This window comes from Daphnia magna, linkage group LG7 (assembly GCF_020631705.1).
Source record: "Daphnia magna isolate NIES linkage group LG7, ASM2063170v1.1, whole genome shotgun sequence".
NCBI lineage: Eukaryota > Metazoa > Arthropoda > Branchiopoda > Diplostraca > Daphniidae > Daphnia > Daphnia magna.
This window is the reverse complement of record NC_059188.1, coordinates 2,830,695-2,852,049: the sequence shown is the minus strand read 5'-3', so window position 1 is coordinate 2,852,049 and position 21,355 is coordinate 2,830,695. Positions and strand designations below refer to the sequence as shown.

Here is a 21,355-nt window from a genome sequence, read left to right as displayed (position 1 = left end):
GTTTATATTGAAGAATTTATCGGAAAAGTATCGGGAGATGGAACGTATAATATTGTAGTTGAAAACCATTCGTTAAACCAAGTCAAAATCCCAAGAAACACCAAATTAGGCGTAATTGAAATTATTCATCATGTCATCGGAAAAATAGCTTTAGATCAACGAGAAGCTAAGCCTAACGAAATAACTGAGCCTATTGTAATTTCAGAAGTCGACACTGAATTTCAAGCACCGCTCTCTAAATTATTAAATGACTTTCACGACTTGTTTGCTTCAAAAGATTCCGAACTAGGGAATACTAACCTTATTAAACACACAATCGATACCCAAGGACGAGGCCCCATTCGACAACGCCCGTATAGAGTAACAAATAACCAAAGGAAATTATTAGAAGACAAAGTGCAAGAAATGCTTCAAGCAAATGTAATTCGATATTCGCAGTCCCCATGGGCTTCACCCGTGGTATTAGTAGAGAAAAAGAATGGAGAAATAAGATTTTGCGTCGATTATAGGAAATTAAATGATATTACAAAGAAAGATTCTTTTCCCATGCCAAGAATTGACGAAACTTTAGATAAATTATACGGAAAAAAATTCTTCACAACTCTCGATTTAGCTTCCGGCTATTGGCAAATTCAAGTTCATGATCCAGATATTGAAAAAACCGCTTTTGTAGTAGAAAATAACCTTTACGAATTTAAAAGAATGGCATTCGGTTTGTGTAATGCACCAGCCACTTTCCAACGACTAATGAATTACGTACTTAAAGACGTCTTAGGAAGTAAAGCATTAGTATATTTGGATGATGTCATAATCTTTTCAGACACTTTTGAAAATCACTTACGAGATATCAGAGAAATTTTTACCCTATTAAAAGAAGCAAATTTAAAATTGAAACTTAACAAATGTCAGTTTATTAAACGTTCAGTAAATTATTTAGGTCATGTCATTTCAACGGACGGTATTAAACCCGATCCTGCTAAAATTGATAAGATAGGGAACTACAAAACGCCAACTTCTGTTGACGAAGTGAGATCATTTCTTGGGCTTGCTGGATATTATAGAAGATTTATTAAAAATTTCGGTTCAATAGCTAAGCCGTTAACTCGATTAACGCATAAAGATCTAAGTAGAAAACCTTTCGCCTGGGGAACGGAGGAACAGGTTGCCTTTGAGAAATTGCGCACTTCTCTGGTAACTCCCCCAGTCCTCGCTTATCCAAATTTTAACGAAAAATTTTTGCTTTTTACTGACGCATGCGATTATGGAATAGGAGCCGTGCTGTCTCAAATGCAGCATGGGCAAGAACATCCAATAGCCTACTCTAGTAGACAATTGACCAAGGCCGAAATGAAATACAGTACAACTGAAAAAGAAGCATTAGCCGTAATTGATGCAATTAAACATTTCCGACATTATCTCTTGGATAAACCCCTTTGAAATTATTAGTGACCATCGTCCTTTGCAATGGCTAAAAAATCAGAAAGATAATAACGGTAGGTTAGGTAGATGGGCTATACTATTAGCTGCTACAAATTATGAATTAAAGTATAGGCCTGGACGTATTCATCAAAATGCTGATTGTTTATCACGATTGAAAGTAGCTAGTATTCATCCGGTACCAAATAATATTAAGTTAATTTGTGAAAAACAGCTAGAAGACGACCTTTGTGTAGCCATTAGAAATTATTTAGAGAAAGGAGAACTCAATGAGGAAAATAGCCAATCTAAACCCGAATGGGCTAAAGAAATCGAATATTTTGAAATTATAGAAGGTACACTTTATCGCCACGAAGTGCCTTCCGAAAATAGTAAGCGTAACGAAATTAATTGTCAAGTAGTGTTACCCTTATCGCTCCGCCATTTAGTGTTAAAAGAATTACATGACGCACCGATGGGTGGACATTTAGCTTTTTATAAAACGTATTTGAAGGTCAAAAATCATTATTATGGCCTACAATGAGAAAAGATATTTTAGAATATTGTCAAGCTTGTGAAACTTGTATAGCTAACACTTCTTCCACATATAGAGCACTTTTGCACCCCCATGAAATTGCTAAAGCTCCTTTCCAAGTAATTGGCATGGACTTTTTAGGCCCTATTACTCCCGCTTCGCCTAATGGAAATAGTTATATTTTAGTTATTACTGATTATTTTAGTCGCTGGGTGGAAGCAGTTGCTCTAAAAGACCAAACTGCCCAAACCACGGCAGAATGTGTATATAAAACAATAATTGTAAGACATGGTATGCCTAAAGCCATTATTTCCGATCGTGGAACGAATTTCACCTCGAAATTGTTCCGTTATTTTTGTAAGAAATTAAAAATTGACCAAAGATTGACAACGGCCTACAATCCCGCTAGTAATGGCGAGACAGAAAGGTTTAATCGGACACTAACCGCGATGTTAAGAAAAGAATTGAAAGACGGAGAACATTCAAATTGGGAAAATATGTTAGACGATGTTTTATTCGCTTATCGTAGTTCAGTTCACTCTTCGACACTTGAAACCCCTTATTATTTAGTTCACGGTAGAGACCCTAATCTTCCCATTAATGAATTTTTAGACGCTTCCCCTCAAACTTTTAAATCTGTATCCGACTATGTAGGAAATTTAGCTGATCGATTACGCTATAGCTTTCAGCGAGTCCGTGAAGAAAGCGAGAAAGCACGGAATCGTCAGCGTGAACAATATAATAAACGCGCGAAAGACAGAAAATATGTCGTAGGAGATAGAGTTTTATTAGATATTCGTGTAGTTAAAGAAGGTGACAGTAGGAAATTCACTTCGAAATATAAAGGCCCTTATAGAGTTGTAAAAGTACATACCAATAATACAGTAGATATAGCCGATAATTCCTATGTATGCCAGCGTACCCACGTCAATCGTTTAAAACCTTTGTACGAAACAATGCTTTGGAAGACTGAAGATTGTCCATCCATTGAAAACTCATTGGATTTTGAAAATCGATTCCGCAAATCGATTGCAACTCAGACTACCGATATTTTCGAAAATGAAATCGGCCCCGACATTGACAATCCAGACGAAACCTTTGACAGTGACGCCCTTCCATTTGACACTAATTTTCCGACGCAAGGGATTGATCAGCAAAAGTTAAGCCAAGAGAACGTCGCCGTTTCATCTCATCAAAATACAGAAAATCAGTTGCCATCCGCTGAAATATGCACCGATGCTACAAGTCAGCGTCATTCCACTCCAGTTTCCGATGACAACTCCACACGCGACACTAACGAGTCCGAAAATCCACCAACAGAGTCCAAGGACGATTTGTCAGTAGAAAAGCCGGAACACCAAAATGCTACCGGACGACGCCCGCAAAGAAATCGAAGAAAACCAATTCGCTTTACTGATGGAATGGTCGAATGACTTTATTGGACGGAAGCGGACGAGACATCCTCGTAATCACCATCCCCGGGGCAAGAGCTGGGATGCCAGCATCAACACCTGCCGTATCACCGTACGAACTTCAACCTCAACCAGACATCGACCGCGATTCACCAGCGCCCAGCACCGATTCTCGGGAGTTCCTGCATTGGCGACATAGAAGATTCGACCTGATTATCCGACGATTGCGCCGAGCAGCTCTACAAGAAGACGGGTTGCCGCAAGCCACCACCCGTCGGCCTCCACAATGACGTCGCCGTCGTGATTTTCTTTTTTTTGTTGTACCCTTTGTAGTTATTAAGTAGAAATACATTGGTTGTTTTTGGTATCTCATGAATAAAATAATCAGAATCAAAAAAAAAAAAAAATAAAAAAAAAATAAATAAAATAAAATAAATAGAACATAAGAAGGGAGAGAGAGAAGTAAGTCTTTCCCTTAATAGTAGAGAAAAAAAAATAAAATAAAACAAAGGAAAGGTATAAAAAAAGGAAACAGAAGTACTCTAAAAAAAAAAAAACAATAAAAAAAAAAAAAAAAACAAAAACAAACAAACAAAGAAAAATGAGAACAATAATTTCTTGAAAAAAAAAAGGAAACAAAAACAAGAAAAAAAAACAAACAAACAAACAAACACAAAAACAAGCTTACATGAGTTCTCTCAAAAAAAAAAAAAAAAAAAAAAGAAATATAGAGGAAAAGAAAATTACCTCTTTAGACGATTGAACTTCTTACATACTTTCCATACGTAGGATACCATAAGGCAATGTCGTGTCCAACCAGTATAAAAATAATTTGTTGTTTCTTTTTGCCTCTGTGTTCTTTGAAATATTTGCATTTAAGTTGTTCCCTCTCTGAGTAGGCCCATAAATCGCAAAACTTTCCATAGAAGTAGCAGACATTTCTTCAAAAAAAAAAAAAAAAAAAAACTTGAAAGAAATAGTAGAATTTATTAGAAGTCCATCTGTTATTCTTCTTCGGTAGCAATACAACATTAGAAATAGTAAACAGTAAAGTATTGAGAAAAGGAAATTAGACAAACCTTGATAGTAATGTATTCCAATTCAATTCAACAACTTCCACTCCTCTTAGAGATCCGTACACGAACGAAACAGTTGAAATTTTTCTAAGTCCCACTATATATCACTTCCCTTCTATGCTTTTCTATAGCTTTACTATCACTGCAAAGACTTTTTCCACATACACTACACACAAAACAGCGCCACCGCTAGCGCATTCCATTCTTACACACTCCAACATACGCTAAGTTTTTCACTTTCCCTTTCGTTTCCCTACTGTAGCTTCCCCGCCGCAGCAATATTGAAAATATTCTAAGTTCTTTTTTTGCCGAAGGCTATTTTTCTCTACTCCCCTATTCCATTTTTATTCCCCCCGCTTCTTCCCCATTTGTACTTTTCCCCCTGCATTGGACTTAGAAAAAACGAGATATGCGCGTGACCTTCCACGGCAGAAAAATTTTCCGCCGTAATAAACTTTGAAACGTTTCTTTCTCGTCAGCATTTCCACATGATTCAATATTTTTCCAATTCTTTCTTTTTGATAATTAAGCTCACTTTCCCCTCGTTCCAACGATATAAATTTATTCGAAAAATATTGTGTCCCTTCTACCATAAAAACGGTTATATTACGACACCCCCTATTTTGCTATTATTTTGCCGTGGCGTAGCCGATGAAAAGCCGACGGAAAATCGTTGACCTTTCAAAAGCCGTCAGAAATTTTTCTTGTTGTTTTCTCTCTTTTACTTTGACGTTTACTTCCATTATTTCTTCTTCATATTTGATTATCTTAGCTAGTAAACCCACATGATGACTAAGACTAAGTTGGCCAGTATACTGTTCATTCTGTTTTGTTATGTCATTTACCGTATATTTTTACATGTAGTAATGTCGTCAATGCCGTTACTATTGCTACTGCTGTGTCTCTACCTACGCGCGCGCATTCCAAACGACTGTGTGCGATTGTTCTGAACCGAAGAATATGGGAATTATTCAATTTTCCGATTCAAACTGCAAACCGGAAACAAACAATACCGATACCGTGCAAGTGAAATACACCGTTTACAGTGATGAACGTTCCGCGGTGAAATTTCCCGGTTTTATTTGCGCGCAGTGGATAAACATTCGCCGTATTACGAAGACCTTTTTCGGCCAATTAGTGATCGTGCCGGACAAAATTTCTATTGATACGACACCAACCGAGTGCTACGACATGATAAACAATAAAAGGTGTGGTGAACATCATATGACTTTATCGGACAACAAATATGTTTTTGGACGTGATCCGGAAATTGTCGGATACTGGTTACAAACAATCGATTCGGAAATTCTGAATTGTGTGCTCGAACAAGTTCAGCTTTATCAACAAATGGAAGATGAAGATTTTTCGACACCTATCGGAAAAGCTCTCGCAAAATCTGGTAGCTTATCCCACAATCACCTTACACTTGTCTGGGACAAAACGTACACGCAAAAATCTCAACATACAATGCGAATTGTTGAATCTGGAACCGGCACACTAACGAAGAAATTGGGAGATGAAAAATATTTTCGTCTTTTGGATGATCGCCGCCAACTGGATTTCCATTTAACTCCTCAGCCACCTTGCGTTCCAACTCAACAACACTGCTCCAACCGTACTACAGTCTTTAACATCGTCGGCCAATCAAAATTGTCCCTCGTAACGGCGGCCATCATGGAAAAATTTCCGCCAATCGCCGTAGAGACTCCCGCGCCATCTAGCGCTGAAGATTTAGACAAAGCGGCAAATAAACAATATATTCAAGACCGTGTTACCGATCGTGAAAATGAATTAGTGCGTATGATTCAAAGGTTAGACTGTGATGCCCGGAAAGCAAAACATGAAAGAGCAATTGCAGCCGCTCAGTATAACGGTTGGCTTGCTGCTTCACATTTAAAATTACCACAGTGCACGAAATTACAAGCTTTCGGACAAACTGCTGTTGTGGTTAAGTGTAACTCAGTGAACGTCACATTTGAAACTGTAATTACGTCATGCGGACCACAGCCAAAATTCAACATTTATACCATTAATCTCGATGGCTGGGAATTAGTTAAATATTCCCCATACTATGGACCAACGGATTCGTTAACTTCAACGATAAGCCTTACGCTTTTCGCAACAACACCTGGAAAAGAGTTGACGCTAACGTGGTATTGCCGGAACAAACGCTGGCACATTCCTTCCGTTATGACGACGTCAAATTCTTCGACTATGAACATCGTGCTAACCCTGCCTTAAAACGACAACCTACTTATCCACATGAATGTCATGGCTGATATAGTAGCCGCCATGAATGAACATCCACCGACCGAATTTTCGTTAAATCACCAGCCCAGCGCATCAAGTGTGTTAGTGACAGCCGCTGGAGTAATACATTATACCAGCTGGTGGGAGACCATTAAGATGTGGTTCTTCATCAGCATATTCTGTATTCTCGGCCTAGTCATCTTACGTATCTGCTGCTGGTGGTGGGTATCTTCAGATTCATAAAAAAATTTTTGCGGCTACCCAATAGAAGAGGCTCGTTCAACAACCACCAACCGCACCGCCATGCATCCAGTTTGATTACGGGACGTAATCTCGCACCGCCGAGCGATGTAACGAAGGCCTACAAATACATTTAATTATGACACCCACATTCATATTATATTATGCTTACTCTCCTTGGCAGGTATTATGTCTACAATTTACTTTCTCTTGCATTTACTCTTCTTTTGCATATTACTCGATTATTGTAATCCGCATAGTAACCATTTGTCATAAACATCTTAGCGTTGACCCAATTGAACACCTGCTGTCTGACCACACGTGCGACGCATTATCACGCCACTAAACAAACTTCCGTGATTGGTCACACGCGATGCGACGCATTATCACGCCATTAAATAAACATCCGTTTGATTGGTCGCACGCGACGACGCCAATCAAGCCATTAAACAAACACCTTCTGATTGGCTGCACTCGCGACATAGCGACACGTCAACAGCATCACGCCACTTTGGCGAGATGCGAGGTTTCATGGTGAACCCAAAATCTAAGAAAGATCAGACAGCTAGCAGCTCGCTAAATGTTCAGTTGCCTTCAACAACACTAGCTCGACATCTAACTTGCCTTAGTGTTTTCTCTTCAAGTGTTTCTCTGGCTACCTGTTTCCGTAAGTGCCTATCTGACTTGTATTTCCAATCGTCTCCATTTCGTGTCTGTTTTCACCGTGTCTCGCGCTCGCTACCACGAGCCACTTCGTATCGTTTTACCAACGTGCGCTCCCGTAACGCTCGCGCTACATCGGTAAGCTTCCAAATTGCACTTATTCTGTTGGTAATTATGGTTTGGCTCGTTATCCCCTTTCTTGTTATATTGTATGTTCTTTCCCGTGTAATTCTTATGGCCCTAGTCTAATAATACACTGTCATCATTGTGGGTAAACGTCTCCGAGTTCCGTATTCATATATTTGTCTTAATCCGTAAAGTCATCCACCCGAGAGGGAGAATGCTTTACAATATAGTACTTCGGGCCTTCGCTGGAATAACTTGGTGTAGCGTATGTCGTAGTTTAGTACACCAGTGCCTCTGTGTAGTAACTTGGGGACGATTAGTATTTGGGGACTCGTATTTAGTATTTCAGGGACTCGATTTAGCAGCTTGGGGCTGTACACGTCGTTGTGCAGTAGGATGCTGGAGTCGTGTAGTATTCAGAAGACGTGCCCATCGGTCCACCAACGACCGTTCTAGTAATTATGAAGACAACAGCCAACAGCAGCATGGCACCGTAGATTACTGAAAGATCATTTTGAACATTTAATCTACTAATCCACTTGAATGCCATGCAGGTACGCACAAATTCAATTTAATTGGTTAAAATCAAAACTGATCACAGGTTTGATAAGCTATAATAAGCTATGATAAGCCATGATAAGCCATGATAAGCTATACAGAGTGGCATATAGAAAAATTTTATATTTGTATCAATTGATATAATAGATTCAGTGAAATTTATACTTCCTGAACAGGGATCGCTGGAGGAACCAGATCCAGCAAAACCGATCGGAAAATTGCGGTTAGCATCGACACCGACGCACGTCGATCCATTGTTAAACAAGACGATTCTTCCGCCAATTGCGATCCTTATAGAAATTAAACAGTTTCTTGTGTTACAAATAGTTGAGTACGCGATTTGTGACTCCAGCTTATACAGTATTCCAAGTATAGGCGTATCCATCTGGATTGGCAATAGGAACAAATTTCCAATCGTACTGGTCAACGAGCGAAGTAATCTCCGGATCGGAACCATATCCAGTTGTTATCTTTGATTATACAGGACCACTATTACAGTTGAGAAGCCAAACACAATTTTCACGAGCTTTTCTTTTATATACCTGGTCGATGATCCACACGCAAGTAGCCGCTGTAATCCACTCTCTAGCATGGATATTGCAATCGAAAAAGTGGACCGGTTTGTTTGCTGAAAGATCACTGCTAATAATCGCTTGGACGATATCACGACCTTCTTCGCTTGTTCCTCCAACCTTTGTTGAAACTAATGGGTTGGTGTTAGCCAATTCGGCTAAATAGGCCATCACCTGTTGAGTAATAGGACGTCAGAGGAGAAGATCTGCTAATGGTTAGATTATAACTCACCTCTTCGTACGTGTGATAATTCTCGACATCTATAGCCTTTTCACCGTTAAAGATTGCAATGCGTTGTGCCATGTTGTGTTTGTTCTTGTCGTTCAAGTTCTCCGACATCAGCAATATGGACGATATGGCTCATTTTCATGTCAGCCAATTTGGCAGCAACATGAGCGTACCTGAGAGATGTTGAGATGTTAAGATAATCCAATTCTATGAGAATAATACGTAACCATAGTTTAAAAAAAAAAAAAAAGATGCACGGGTGCATTAAACTTACGATTCGGGACTAACGCGAATGTCTGCAAAGCGTCCCGCGCTAGACGGTAGCAGCCAAAAATCGATTTCACTGCTTGATTTCCAATCACGCAAGAACTCCAACTACTCCTTAGTCTCGGGAATAACACGAATCACCTTGTGCCTTTAGAAAACTTCTTTTTTAGTGTCCCAAATGGAAATGATGCATGTAGCACAAAAAAAACTAGACTAAAATGGGATTCCTCTTTTTGAGGAAACAATAAGGCAAAATTGATTGCGAAAGAATCGATTTTTGTTTTCGTGTCTTTGGCCGCCAACGTTCTACACGTTACTTTAGTAACTACTGTAAATTCAAGCATTGCTAATTTCTTGTTTGATTTCCACTACACGACCAAAATAATTGTTGAATATTACCCGGTGTAATTAAGTTTAGCTGCCGCTGCTAGGGCTAACAAGCCGAAGACAAGGAGGATGCAATTCTTCATTTCTTGGCCGTCTAGTCGGATCTTTAACAAGCATACGTAGATGGGAACTGTATATACGATACAACCAGACTGTTATGTGTTGTAATCAGCGGCTGCACGTTTGTTATCACCATCTGCAATCTCATCATTTTATAACGGCAAGTTTGTTTTTAACCGCGACTGTCAATAATGACAAGCTGGCTTTTCACAGCAGAATGTCTTTAAACTGAGTGGTGAAGATTAGGCTTAGGCGTTACAAAGTCCACGGCAAATCAATGTCCACCTTGGACAGCACCAACGTCCTCGATAAACACATATTCTATTTATCCACTCTTCCTCCCTGTGTATTAAAATTAGACTCCCCACCCTCTCCATTCATATCGTGACCAAGGGTACGAATCACGGGAAAGCCCAAAAGTTCTTGTAACCTGTTGCCTTATATGTTTGTGTCACATTGGTTTCATAGTCTAAACGATAACAATAACAAAACTCGCTACATTTGATTTCTGAGTATATTATTTCCCCGATTAAATCTTTTATTGCATAAGCCTCAATTTCCAATGTCGCATTCGTTCAACTCAACACCGTCCAACAGTTTTGCTCCTTTTGTCAATTAAATAGCATTCATGAACGCCTTGATTCCGTTCCAGGTTTTAGTGGCCGTCGGTACAATTTGTGATGCCGGCAGTTGAAACTCCGTACCGTCCTTTATCGCGGAGCTCAATCGTGTACGAATGGACAACGCCTTCGTTTTCATAATAATGATCCTTAGTAGTGCCCGGATGCGATGTCTGTTAAATAGGCAACGAAAATTGTTACTAATTGAACACGAGTAAAGTGGAAAAGGGAATTAGTTTCAGTGCTGCAGATGTCTGACTTACAAAGGACGGTGCCTGTGCTACCGTATTCGTAAGGGGTTCCATAAGTAGCAACGAGTGCATCAACGCCTGCTTTCATGGCATTCATCTGGAAGAAGGAATATTTAAAAATAGATTGAAATCCTTTTCAATAAATAGGTTGGATGTGTTCTGTTACACCATTTCAGGGTGACTCGACCGGCAGAGCACTTGAATAAGAGTACGATGATAGCCAGAGTTGGGAGTAGGAATGCATAGAAATGGCTGCCTTGACCCTTCCACGATCAGCAGCAATTAGAGCCTTTGAAATTGAAATTTGAATAATGAACTTGTTGCTCGATCAACGGGAAGAAGAAACTGGGTATACATACGTCCAAAGTCTGAGACTCCGGCTCGGACAAGGCTGAAACTTCATGGATGGGCTATAACGACGGACAGTGTAGGAGTACACAATTAATAGTGAAATATTATAGGATAAATTCAATGACGTAGAGCTTACTCTCTGAGCAAGGTAGGTTGGAGGATCCTTCCCACCAAAACCAGACGGGAAGTTGCGATTGAGATCAACACCGACGCAGGCAGAGCCACTGTTAATCGCACGATTTTTTCGCCACAATCTGTCCTGTTTGTTGGCATCAGGTTAGGAAATGTTTAGCAACAGGTCAACGGTCTCTTAATTTTAAATCATTTAACCCCAAAAAGTTACTACGATAAAGCTTTCCTTACATTGCTCCAGCTGTAGGCGTAGCCGTCCGGATTAGCAACAGGCACAAACTTCCAGTCGTATTGATCAACGAGCGCAGCGATCTCGGCGTCAGTTCCATATCCACTGGTGATCTACGTATACGCAAAACAATAATCCATTGATAAATACAAACGTACTGCATGTGACAATAGCTATTATATAGGCCTACCGTATCGATGATCCAGACGCAAGTAGCCGCAGTGATCCATTCCCTGGCGTGAATGTTGCAATCAAACCAAGCAATCGGTTTGTTAGCAGAACGATCGCTACTGATGGTCGCCTGAACGATTTGACGGCCTTCGACACTGGTACCTGCTACCAATGGGTTGGTGCTAGCCAAATCGGCCAAGTAAGCCATGATCTATTTAGAATCACAATTGATGCTTAACACCAAATGAATATGCATAGGAGACTTTAGAAAATACAATTCACCTCCTCGTAGGTGTGATAGTTTTCCACGTCGATGGCCTTGTTGTTACTGGCAAGTGCTCGGCGAAGAGCGATGCTCTGCTGTTCTTCTTTTCCCAATACGCCCAGGTTAGCAATATGAATTTTGTGGTTCATGCCATGTTCAAGCAAAGCTCGTGCATACACGATTGTATCTATATTTCAATGAATTTTGTTTTGCATTAAGACGCTTTAAAAATTGAGAAATCTAACGCTACATACGATTCGGGACTGACGTGAATGTCGGTGAATCGATTAGCGGCGACTGAGCGTGTCCAGAAATCGATAGAGCTGCTTGATTCCAAAGCGCTTAAAAATTTCACCTGCTCCTCTGTCTGCGGGACTACTCGAATTACCATATGCCTTATTTAGAAAATATATATCGATTCGTTTCAGATCTCAATTGATTAAGGACAGGAATGGGCAAGTAAAGGTGAAGCCTATTAAATAGACATATACATACCCCGAGTAGTCGACTTTGGTGGCGATGGCAAGCGAAAATAAGGCACAGAAGATCTGAACATGAATCTTCATTTACTCGGCGTGATGCAGCACGAATTCCAAACGACAATAACGATGGAACAAACGGACGCTGTCTGATCGTGGGAGCTGGACCCCATGCTAAATTTGAATTTGAAGGTTTATTGAGTGATTTAGTGTTGTCGAACAATCACTCAATAAACCTTCAAATTCAAATTTACCATTGGTGATATCGTAGTTGACGAGACACTGGAAGACGTAGAGGGTGCGGTGACAGTTGGTAGCTGTGGTGGAGAATGTCGATTTTCGATAGAAGATAAGCTGACTGCTGTAAACATTGAACCCGGAGGTAATTTTACTTTCAAAGCAATCTTCCATCGTCTCAAGATTGTGAAGACCAGATGCGATACAAGCATAAGATTTCGATCTGTGGTAGACAAGTTTTCCGCTGTTGACCAGTTGCTGTAAAAACCATCTTCGAATAAAGAAAATGTTGGGATGACTTGATTGTCTGAATTTCGAAGATTCAAAGGATTCTAATCCTTTTCTGTGATTCGTAATATTCGGCGATATTTGCCACTTCTGCCAATGATTCGTCGCACTGGAAAGCAATCTTATTGACAGTTTCCCTAACAGCTGCAACAGTCATATCTTTATTCTCTTGAGCAAAAGCAAGTTTTTCATCCAAAGACATTATTCCCGCTAGATGAAGATCATTTTTCATTAGCTGGTCTTTAAGTCCAACTTCAACTTGTTTCAACGATTCCATTAAGGAGTTCAGATGGGATTGCACTTGTTTATGCTTTTTAATAGCCAATGATTTTTTTAAAGGGATGTCTTTGATCAGTTTTTGAAGATCTTCAGCTTCTTTCATAGTGCTACCTCTTATGGATACAAGAGAATGTTTTGGATTGCTGAAATAGCAAGACAATTTGAACTGACTGTAGGACAGGCACCAGCATTCCAACCTGTTAAAACATTTAGAGTTATTAGTTAGGATCCATCAAGTTGCAAGAATAAAGTAATAGAGGCACTACGATCTTTGCACCTGTTTAGCTCTCTCAGCTTTGTTGGACATTTTGGCAATATGAAGGGGCATACATGTTGGACGGAAGGTTATCCACACCATTGTTGCATGTAAATGTGTTCTGACATAGAGGACATGTTATTATAACAGTGGATGAAGACAGTGACTATAAAAACACAGAACAAAAACAAGAAAGTGTTGAAAGGTATAATATTTAGTGAAAATTAGGTAAAATTTTTACCCTAAGGCACTTCAGGCAAAATGTTATGGAAACAAGGGAGAAACTTGGCGATTCGCTTATCACTATTATACTCTGAAAAACAGACTGAGCACGTACTCAGATCTTCAATCTCATCCATTTGGGCAACGGAACACGCAACGGTATCGTCACTGAAACCCATTAAATGAGACGAAAGGCTTACAGCCATCTTATAGCGTGCCTTAACCCCTGATCGCCAACCTTTCGGACAACAAGACCACGTGTGAAACTCACGACTGAAATAAACTTATCATGTCGTTCAAAGCCATGACAACGTTTGATATTTTATTATTTCATTCGCATCTGTAAAAATTTATTAACGTATAAAATATTTCACAATGTTGGCAAATAATTACAAACTGCTCAAATAAGATCTTTGAAAAATGTAATTAATCAAGAAGTTTTGAAACCTAGCGTTGGTTTTATGGGAGAGTGCATTAGTCAGTCTCAGTATAGTGAGTATACATTCTGCTCGGCAGTCGACAGGGTGAAGTTTAGGTTAATGTGTTAAGTATTACGTTATTGTGAAACAATTTATCTCAAAATTCTGTAAAGGCAATTGGCAAATTATCTAGCTCATAAAATCTTGCAATTTGATCTAGGAGAACGTATGCACTCCAGCAAATGCGTACGGCGGTGCAGTGGGCGTATTGTGTCGAGTACGTGATATCCAGATGGTCGGCATTGGTTTCTAATTTGACGTACTGAAGCCGTCTGGAACAAGAGTGCTAAGAGCCAAGCCATGGGGAAGAAAATTCATTCTCTCTGTTCAAATGACCAGTGTAACAGCCAAAATGACAAGGGCTTTGTTGTTGTTGCTTAGACGTTCTGATGTTCGAATTTTGATAAGGTTGTAGATCCTGCCAATACGGAAGTTCAGCCAATGTTGTAGCACGACAAGTTGATGCCCTCGTTACGTCGTGCGGTTCGGGTTAGTTTCACCGAGATGAGGAAAAGGTAACGAGCAACTTTTATCATTCTCTTTTTTAAACCCTTTTTGGAGCCTCCTTCTATTTTGTTCCTCCAGCTAATATAAAAGCTGTACAAAAAACGAAAGCAAATCTCAGAGGAGCAGGCAAAATGCATGGACATAATTTAAGTTGCTTCTGTAAAATCAACAAAACAAACAAAAAATATTATAAAAATTGAATTTAATTTTTTAAAAACAACAACAAACAAACCAAAAATGAAAAAAATAAATTTTCGTTTTTTTCAGTTTTAAGAAAAATAAACACTCAGGAAATTAATATTATCATCTCTCTCTCTCTCTCTCTTTTGTGCTTAAGTAGAAAGCATGTATGGCGAGCACTGCGAAAGTAACATAAGATATTTTGCGTAATCAAATTAAGTTGGGCGTCCATAGCCTAGTGGTTATGGCGTCTGTTGATCATCAATGACCCTAGATGAGGCTTAGAGGGATTGAAGCAATGTGCATGGAAACATGGAACATGGAACCTGAACTTGGGGCGCGAGTCTACGGTCGATGATCAACTTTTGCCAAATTAACAACTTTTGAGAATAAAAAATTAATAAAACAAAACAAAAGGCAGTGCATAAAATTAAGCAACGTAACGTAACGTAATAATGTCATTAATAATTAAACTAATAACACGTTCTGGTAAAAGATAGCAAATGATATCTTTCCAGGTGATCTGCTATGTCAACGTTCAAATCTTGACAGATGCCAAAAAATATTTTCAGCTTAAAGTTTCGTTTTAAGTCCATTTTTAGGTTTTTTATGCACTTGGGATTGTGTAGATATGCGTTTTAGAATTTTCCTTGGTTGCATACTGAATTTAATCGAGGGTTGCAACTTGAAAGTAACATGCTATTCTCCTTCTCCAACTCAAATTTTTACCTTAAGCTGCAGTGACTTCCGTGTATGTGAGATGCGTGATGTTGACAACTTGTTATTATGGTGTGCCATTGTACGAACGTTTAGTAGATATTGTATTACTGATAGTCCGAGTTCCGGCTTACTATCAGAAGGTACTAGCGCGACACACAGAAAAGTGCGCCCTTTTTTGTTTACTTCTTTTTCGGCTTCGCGCTACTAGTACCTTCTCGTAGTAAGGGTCTCGGGTAATTGAGGCCGAGCCCAACTGAGTACTGTTTGGATATTAAAATTTTTCTTAGGTATCTGTTAAATTCATTTCTGCCATTGGAGCAGCTACAGGTATTAAAACTATTGATCCGGCAGCCGAATTTGGTGCTTTTTATTTTTAATTAGAAAAATTCCTTATAAAAATCAGTCCCAATAAATTCCTCCAATAATCCAGCATCATTCTTGTGTTTTTTTAACTATTGCCTTCTTTAACTCCTTTGTTTGTCTTCGAATGAGGTAATAATTCAGCAAACACAAGAATGATGCTGGATATGTTTGATTTACAGTGACAACATAACATCGGTGGCATTCCTTCGGCCCCGAGTGATCCCAAGGCATCAGGTACATCCAGGATATCTGCAAGTACAATTTAAAAATTTATTCTGTTAACCCCTAACGATCAATCCAGGACTTAGTTTTCTTGTCTAGTCGTCTAAGGCGGTCTAAGGGTCTAAACGTTACAATCAGGTTGCAAAAATATTGCAGAGATAAATCACTTTGGCTTAAAAACAATATTTTGTAGCAAAGCTGGGTGCATAAAACATGCATTTTAATCTAGACAAATGAGAATACGAATTCATTACTTGGGAAACTGCTACGAATTGTGATTATTCCTCGCGCTATCGGGAGTGCGTGGAACATCATTCAGAGAACTACGCTAGTGCCTGATGACATCCATAGGTGATTTTCTAGAACCCTCTCAGCTATTACTCTCAATAGATTAAAGGTAGTAATTGCAACCTTTGGCAGGGCTTGTACCATTTTGTTCAATTTAAACAAGGAAAGCTACTTTTATTAATTGATTCAGCAGGGAACTCTGAGGCACTCTTAGTGTGTATATCTCAATGTAACTGTACATGTGGAAGTCAAGACACTCTTAGTGTATATCTCACATGTAACTCTACATGTGGAAATCCTACAGTACATAGTAATATTCCAGTAGATAAATGACTAGAACATATCTTACCTTCTTAATTCACTTATGATGAATAATACGAGAGCGTCCAACCACTAATCAGATCAGTCTAGAGTATAACCTACTTGGTATAATAGCAGTAGCAAGAGTGAGGCAGAAATCAAACGAAGGAAACGTGAAGCAGACTTCACACGCTTAGGAAGTAAGAGATGCCAACAGAGGTAGTACTAAACAGTAGTACTTAGGTGTATAGTATTTATTGGCTGATACACATTTTCAACATTCTCCCTCAAACAATAAATACTTTAAGGTTTGAATGGAATTACACCTATTCTAGTTCGCAGATCTTCTAGACGGGGCCTTGGCAAAGGCTTTGTCAGTATGTCGGCTAGTTGGTCAGCAGTTCCAATGTAAGTGACGTCGATGTTGCCAATGTTTTGCTGATCTCGAACAAAGAAGTATTTTACTTCAATGTGTTTAGTTTTCTGATGATGTTCAGGATTTCGAATGAGACTTATTGAGCTCTGATTATCACAACGAATCGGTACAGGTTTGTTGTTGTATGGCCTGATTTCTGATAGAAGCCTCTGAATCCAGACAGCCTCTTTTGCGGTTTCACATGCTGCCACGAATTCTGACTCAGTTGTGGACAGGGAAGTGCATTGTTGACGTCGACTTGCCCATGACACTGCTCCACCTTGGTAGATGAAGATATATCCCGATGTTGATTTTCGAGTATCGAGGTCTCCTGCATAGTCGGCATCAGTGTAGCCAATCAGATCTTCTTGGGCGTTACCATCAAAGCAAAGTTCGTAATCAGAAGTTCCGTGCAGATAGGAAAAAATCCGTGTCACACCCCTCCAATGTGCCGGCCCCCGGATTTTGGCAGTGCTGGGCAACTTGACTCACCGCAAATGCAACATCTGGGCGTGAGAGTACCATTATGTACATGAGACAGCCTATCGCCTCTCGATAAGGGATTGCTGTCATTGCTTCAATCTCGTCTTGATCTGAAGGGCCCATGGAAGAGGTGAGACGGCTATTCGGATCTGCTGGTATTGCTTTTGGGTTGCAGCCAGTGAGGTTGAATCTCTTTAGCATTTTGTGATTTGCTGATGTTGGCTAATGAATATTTTCTTTTCACTCCGATCTCTCCTGATGTCTAGTCCAATGAATCTGTCTGCTGGTAAGGAGCGAATTTGGAAATGAGTGCTTAGATATTCAATAATTTCAGTGAGAATACGTTTTTGTTTGCTCATGACTAATCCGTCATCGACGTAGATTGCCACAATCGTTACTTCTCCCTCTTGATGACGGAATAGGATGCACGAGTCTGCTTGGCTTTGAGTGAGACCAAATTTCAGCAAAAAATTATTGAATTTACCATGCCAGGCCCTTGGTGCCTGTTTGAGGCCGTAGATGCATTTCTTCAATTTACATACAGCACTCGCTTTGGTATGGTCGATAAACCCTTCTGGTTGTTCCATGTATAATTCTTCTTCAAGGTCACCATACAGGAATGCGGTTTTAATGTCTAGTTGTATCATATCGAGATCTTCTTTACTGGCAATTGCCAGTATGAGACGAAGGGAGGTGTGTTTCACCACAGGGGCAAATGTCTCTTTGTAGTCGATACCTTTTCTTGTAACCCTTGGCTACGAGACGGGCTTTGTACCTTGTTGGGATGTCGTTGTAACCCGGTTTAATTTTGAAGATCCATTTGCATTTGATTGGTAGTCGGTTGGAGGAAGTGGTGCCAAAGTCCAGGTCTCGTTTTCTATTAAAGATGAGTATTCCTCGTTAACTGCATCTCTCCATTGGTTCGCCTCTTGAGATGTTATGGCCTCTTGATAGCTCATTGGCTCTTTTAGACTATTCTCATCGTAGTCCCGTGGATGTCAAGCATATTCCTCGTCTTTGGTTTTCGATCCCTTTTTGACCGCCTTAATTCATTGCTTTGTTGATTGATGACTAGTTCTTCATTGATTAATGGAACTTGGGCTGATTGTCAATTTCCGCATTATCATCGATTAGGCTCGTTATTGTTCGCCGTCTTTGTAAGTTGTTCTGTGATGGGTAAGGTGTCTTTTGTAGCTGTCTCTTCCTGTTGGAGTGACTCGGTTTGGTCTGGTGGCAGCATTGAGCGAATGAAGGCAATTTCATTTTCTAGTTCCGGCACACTTTCGTCACTTTCTGGGATGGAATGTTCATCGAACCGGACATCACGGCTGATTATCATCGTGCGAGTTTTCGGATCCCAAACTAGCAAACTTTTGATGTCTCACTATATCCAACAAAAATTCCTACAATACTCTTCGCATCCAATTTTCTTCTTTTCATCTGGAACGTGGACAAAAACTTTCGAACCGAATACTCTAAGATGTGACAGGTCAGGTTTATCTCCAAACCAGATTTCATACGGTGTGATCTGACATCAAGACATAAATGAGAGTTAATAAAAAAAAATAAAGTAAAAAAAAACTGTCTACCTTCGCCGTGCTGGACAGCACTCGATTTCGAATATAGTTTGCGTGACTAGCAGCTTCAGCCCAAAGTTCTAGTGGGACCTTTATGATTCAAATAAAACTCAGTTATAGCTAAAAGAGGTAAAGTTTTTTTTTTTTTTTTTTTTTATATATATATATATATATATATATATATACCTTTTGAAATAGCAAACAACGAGTTGCCTCCATTGCCGTTCTGTTGTAACGTTCAGAGACCCCGTTTTGTTGTGGACTGTAGTCTGTGGTTGTTTCGTGACGAATCCCTTCTCTATCTAACCAGCTGTTAAAATTTTTCCCACGTATTCACCTCCACGGTCGGTCCTCAGCGTGTTAATAGATTTTCCTTGTTCTACACGCATTCTTGCAGCGTATTTCATAAATTTTTCTTCTACTTCAGATTTTCGCTGGATAAAGTTGATTACCGTCCATCCACTGTAATCGTCTTTGAATATGACATAGTAGCGTGCTCCTCGAGGGGAAGCAATTTGCATCGGGCCGCATACATCTGAGTGTATTAGTTGTCCGATCTCGGTGGCACGATCCCGCCCTGTCGGGAAAGGTAGTCGACACATCTTTCCTTTCATGCAGTCTGCACAAGGTGATGATTGAACATCACTACTCTCTCCTAGATGTAAACCATTGACTGCTCCTTCAGTTGACATTTGTTGGATAGTTTTATAGCTGAGGTGGCCGAGACGTTCGTGCCAGAGCGAAAGAGGCTCGATTGTTTTTTGAACTGTAAATGTTGCCAAACAAAAACAAAAAAAAATATAATCAGTAAACGAACTTACAGGAATTCAGTTTACCTAACATGACTCGTTCTTTAGTGACAACTTTGATGTTTAGGTGGTATAGCCCTCTTCCAGCTCGTTGGCCGACCATAAATAGTTGTTCCCTGGTGTGAGAAGTAAACTTGGTTGTTGTTGAAGTGGATCTCGGTACCGTTTTCAGTTGCTGTACCGATGGAAAACAGATTAGTGCCAAGTAGTGGTACATACAAGAACATCTTTAATCGTTCCAGGCGTGTGATCCCATTGACTGTAGTTTCAATTCTAATATTGCCGTGTCCACAGACGGGCAACGAAACACCTCCTACTCCAGAGACCATCCATGTCCCTGTATCAATTGCTTCGAATGTGTCAAAGAAGTCTAATTGGTCTGACATATGAGATGTTGCGCCCGAGTCGGCAAAGAAATCCAGGTTGCTTCTCACAGAAAAACTTAAAGACGAATGGTCAGAAAGAATTTGAAGGCTAAAGTCTGTGCCGTGCTCGTCTTGCCTGGCATTTCAGCTACTTGGGCATGAGACCCGCCATGGGCACTCAATGCTTGTTTTTCATCTCGAATTCTGCTGCGACATGCTGCTATAAAGTGACCTTCTTTTTGACAGTAATGGCACTCAAGCCTTCTTCTTTTTTGTTTCTGGTGGACCTCGCCAACCACCTCTGAATCCACGGTGCCCTCTGTGAACATGATAGCTTCCCCTAAGGTGAGGAGGTCCTATGTCTGTATCATGCTCGTTTGTAGAATTGAAGTGAAGAAAGCTTCGTCGGCAGGGCTATTTCAGACCGTTGTTAAATCTTTTGTTTGTTCTCTCTTCTTTTTAACAACCTTGTAGTAAGTAAACTTACAGTTTTTTCTTCTTCTTGTAAACTGTCCCATACTGACATGAAGTTTCGAAACTTGGTGGAAGCGTACATATGATCTTGTTGACAACATCAATCTCAGGCACAGGTTGTCACCCAGATCTTTAAGCTGTTTTGCCAGTGACTCAATTGCAGTGATGTGCTGCATGACATCTTGATCACAGCGAAATTGAAGCTGGAAGAACTGTTGTTTCAGCAAATGCTTGTTGTCTGCAGCATTTTGCATATATTGGTCAGACGCTCCGTTTCCACATAGCAGAGAAGCTGTCTCACAGTTGATAAGTGTGTCTTTCATTTTCTTCATTTACAGTGGCATACAGAAAACCACTTGCGAGAATATCTTTTCTGTTCCATGCCGTTATGGCTGCTTCATTTGTTACCACACCGCTTTCATCTTTCACCTGTAAAGATGAGAATCCATTAGTATACTTGTCTTAAATTGACTGTGCAAGAGTATCGAACTTACTTCCTCTGGTTTGCTGACTTTATTTTCTACAATGTCAGTAACCTCATGTTGTCTGAACAACAACCATACACCATATTCCGATGGGTAATTCTTTCCATTAAACTTTGG

At 39.9% G+C, this 21,355-nt stretch overlaps 3 long non-coding RNA genes and 2 pseudogenes across 3 annotated transcripts; 1 reads left to right on the top strand and 4 right to left on the bottom strand.

The window, feature by feature from the left end:
• Positions 1–7,761: 7,761 nt before the first annotated feature.
• Positions 7,762–8,531, bottom strand: LOC123474296. The gene is made up of 2 exons (XR_006648909.1): positions 8,442–8,531; positions 7,762–8,219 (listed from the first exon to the last, which is right to left on the bottom strand). It is a non-coding gene; the product is annotated as an uncharacterized LOC123474296 (long non-coding RNA).
• Positions 8,532–8,533: 2 nt separating this feature from the next.
• LOC123474187 lies at positions 8,534–9,829 on the bottom strand (annotated as a pseudogene).
• A 486-nt stretch (positions 9,830–10,315) lies between these two features.
• Positions 10,316–12,463, bottom strand: LOC123474285 (annotated as a pseudogene).
• Positions 12,464–13,880: 1,417 nt separating this feature from the next.
• Positions 13,881–16,769, bottom strand: LOC123474290. Its single transcript, XR_006648903.1, has 2 exons — positions 16,680–16,769; positions 13,881–14,714 (listed from the first exon to the last, which is right to left on the bottom strand). It is a non-coding gene; the product is annotated as an uncharacterized LOC123474290 (long non-coding RNA).
• Positions 14,074–14,765, top strand: LOC123474291. Its single transcript, XR_006648904.1, has 2 exons — positions 14,074–14,565; positions 14,636–14,765. It is a non-coding gene; the product is annotated as an uncharacterized LOC123474291 (long non-coding RNA).
• Positions 16,770–21,355: the final 4,586 nt, after the last annotated feature.